The sequence below is a fragment of the Tupaia chinensis genome, unplaced genomic scaffold (genome assembly GCF_000334495.1).
Source record: "Tupaia chinensis unplaced genomic scaffold, TupChi_1.0 Scaffold000479_1, whole genome shotgun sequence".
NCBI lineage: Eukaryota > Metazoa > Chordata > Mammalia > Scandentia > Tupaiidae > Tupaia > Tupaia belangeri.
Genome location: NW_006159991.1, coordinates 173,756 through 177,631, shown reverse-complemented (window position 1 = coordinate 177,631; position 3,876 = coordinate 173,756). Strand labels below are relative to the sequence as shown.

Genomic DNA, 3,876 nt, shown 5'->3' with positions numbered 1-3,876 from the left:
TTGCTTTCTATCGCTCTGTCTCTCTGTCGAGCATGCATGCCCTATAGCAAAAATCTCTCTCTAAAAAAAAATTATGTATTTTCACTAGAGAAGTAGGCTAACTGAACTGTGTTAGTTCACATTCTTGTTTTTTACTGAAGGCTTTTTATTTTTTTAAAAGAATTACTTATTGGGAACCAGCAGTTAGCGTAATGGCTATGTCGCTGGACTCCCACGTAGTCGACTGCGGTTCGCATCTTGGACCCGGTGGCTTAAAACTCACGCTGGGTGCGTGTGCGTGCGTGCCCAAGATCCCGAGAGGAGAATGGAAGAGAAGGGACTGTGGCGTGACCATCCCTCCTGGGAGGTGATTTCTCGCTTTCTGTCTCTATGTCTCTCTCTGTCTGGCGAGTGCACGCGCCCTATAGCGAAAACCTCTAAAAAAAATTACTTATTTAATTTTATTCATTCATTCATTTATTTTTTATTTTGACCAGAGACAGACAGAAAGAGAGAGAGAGGGAGAGAGAGAGAGAAAGTGAGAAAGCAAGCCACCAGGTCCAAGACTCGAACCATGGTTGGCCATGTGAAAGTATCCAGCACCCTAACCACCATGCCACCTGCTGGTCCCTAAGGCTTTTAATACAAATATACTTTATAGATAATTTCTTAATTCAACAATTTCTATTATTTGTTTTGAAAGCAAACTGGATGTGATGTAAAGTGGTTGGCTAGGGCCATTGAACTAAGAGGAAGATACTAAGATCGCTGATTCAGGTCTTATCCATTAAACCAAACTGTTAGTATATGATGATATGTAACAGTTGTTAACCTTTTGGTGTCTCTGGAAAACACACATGTATGAAAAGAAGGCTTGTTCTAAAATCCATACTAAGCTAAACCAAGATTTGATTAAGGAAGAGCTCTTTAAAAAGGGAAGCATTGCTAACTACAGTATTTTCCACTGAGTTACCTATGCTTGCAGAATGCTATAAATATTATAAATTCCTTTTCATTTTCAAAATGCAAAATAGATATTTTTTCAAAGAAAATAACCCCATAATTACATTATTCTGATTTAACTATTCACTTGTATATCCAGTGCATTGCTGTTTGTGGATTTTTTTTAGGCTTTGCTCAACATCCATGATATTTTCTTAATAAAAAAATTGCAAATATATATATACACACACACACACACACACACACACACATAAATATATACATACACAGCTTTTACTATCGTATTTTATAATTTAATTTACATGGAGAACTTAAGTAATTCCCTAAGGATTCATATGAACTGAAGAATTCATAAACTCGTAAAAAAAGTCTAGGTATTCTAATAATCTGTCACATACTGAGGCTATTTTGCAACTTAGACTATTTCGTTAGACTTTCTTGCTTTCATACTGCTTCTGGTATGTAATAAATTTATTAGGTATAGTTGTGAGAGAATAGCAGTACAGAAGTTCTCAGTGATGTGTCAGAATAGAATCAAGTATGAACAGGTTACTCAGAGCAGAACTAGCAGGGTGGAAAGGAGTAAGACCATAGTTGAACGGAGTTTTTTGTTTGTTTTTGTTTTAGATTTTTGCCATAGGGTATAAGTGCTCACCTAAGAGAGACAGAGAGAGAGAGAAAGTGAGAAGTCTCCTTCCTCAACTGCCCCAGTAGAGATGGCCACACTGCAATTCTTCTCTTCATTCTCTTGGGATTTTGGGCACAAGTGTCTGGTGTGATTTTCAAGCTGCCAAGTCTGGGACTAGAACCATGGTGTGTCAGTCATGTGGGATCCAGTGCCTTGATCACTACTCCTGCTGCTGGCCAGAACTGAAGTTTTCAAAATGTCCTTTATCACAAGGGAACTGGGGTGGATTTAGAGGAAGTCTAGGCTGATGGGCATTCCATAATATATGAGGTACAAGATAACAAGAATGTATGCATTTTGAAAGTCTCATGTAGGAATAATGGTGGTTCTTAACAGACATGCACAGAGCAGGTACAGAGAATCCAGAAACGTGTGGTATTTGAAAATCAGCATGAGGCCGACCCTGTGGTCTAGTGATCAAAGGAGCTGAATCCCATATAGCCCATTGCAGTTTGAATCCAGTCTCAGAGGCTTGAAGAACATGCTTGGCACATGTACATGTATGCCCAGAATCCCTGCAGGATGAAAAAAATGGAGGATAAGGGATTGCAGCTTGGCCATGCCCCAGGAGGTACTTTTCTCCTCTCTCTCTTTCCATCTCCCTGTCTTTCTCTCTCTGGGGAGTACACATACCCCGGCAATTAATAAAAAAAGGAAAAACCAGCATAGTCAGATTGGCATTATAAAACCATTGACTCAGGACTTGGATGTGCTGCAGGATTCTCTTCTCTGGCATGGGCCTGCCAAGAGCATTGCAAGGCTCCAAAGCCTGGGTACTAAAGTGCCAATCCAAGTTCAGGGAATGAGACCATCAAGGATTCACTTACCATAAATGAAGATCTAGATGGAGACTGATGACTTGTGGACTAAGACCAAAGTGCTCTTGACAGAACTGGGCTAGTTGGGCCAGTCAGGCCAGTCAGAGGGATAAATTGAGCTTGGTTCCATAGTATTGAGTTAAAACTCATTAAATCACTGCTGTCTAAGGTTGGAATTGATTGTAGAGACAAAGGTCATGGTTGAGCCCAAGGAAGGGGGAGTAGGGGAAGGGGATAAAGATGAATATGGAGTGTTATTGAAGTCAAATAACTTGAATTGTGTAGAGAGGTGAGAGAGGATGGGGAACCTGGCAGGAGTGGATTGCCTGGATGCAGCTGAAATACACTGAATTTTTTTTTTTTTTTAAATTTTGCCACAGAGTATGTGCACTCATTGGAGGCAGAGAGAGAGAGAGCGCGCAATATTTTATCTCCCCATGGGCATGGTCATGCTGCAATTCCTTCTCCTCCATTTTCTCCTCCTGTCAGGATTTTCGGCATGCATGCACATGTACCTGGCATTATTTCTTAAGCTGTCGAGTCAGGGACTCAAACTGCACAGTTGACCATGTGAGATCCAGCTACCTTAACCTGCATGCCACTAACTGACCCCTGGATATTTTTAATATTATTTACAACTCGAAATGAAAAGCAGGTGGCATGGTGGTTAAGGGTTCTGGACTCCCACAAGTCAGACCGTAGTTTGAGTCCCGGACCTGGAGGGTTGTTTTCTCACTTTCCCTCTTTCTCTCCCACCCTGTACCCTACTCTGTCCTTCTCTGGTCAAATTAAAATAAATAAATAAATAAATAAATAAGTAAATAAATCAAATAAAATAATTAATAAAAAAAGAAATGGAAAATCAGAAAATTTCTTAATTTCAGAAATATTTAGGGTAAAAATTGCATCAGTTTTTCAGTAAAGATAGATGAGTATTTAGGCAAAATTATGTAATTGTTATACCACCTATATGAAAGTTTTTATTGCCATTTTTAGTGGCTTTTCATAATAATCTAACTAGCTTTTAATTTTTCCTGAAATAATCTCTCCTCTTCTAAATAAGTGACATTCTCTTCATTTAGTCATTATCAAAGTAATATGTATGATTTGATTTTCCCCTTTTTGACCTCCCTTCATTATCTTGGGCTGTTTTATTGCCCTAACCCTAACTGTTCATATTAATACTACTCTCTCTCTTTCACTCTGTCCCTCTCTGATCAAATTAAAATAAATAAATAAATAAAGATAAATAAAATAATTCTTAAAAAAAAAAAGGAACTGGACTCCCACATGGCCAACCGTGGTTCGAGTCCCAGACTTGGTGGCTTGCTTTTTCACTCCTCCCCACCCCCATCCCTCTCTGATCAAATTAAAAAATAATAATAAATAAAATAATTCATTAAAAAAATTCTCAGAGTGCATGTGTGC

At 38.8% G+C, this 3,876-nt stretch overlaps 1 pseudogene; it reads left to right on the top strand.

Moving 5' to 3' along the window:
* Nucleotides 1–2,645: 2,645 nt before the first annotated feature.
* The window catches only part of LOC102496880 (signal transducer CD24 pseudogene), a 23,028-nt pseudogene continuing 21,797 nt past the window's right edge, over nucleotides 2,646–3,876 (top strand).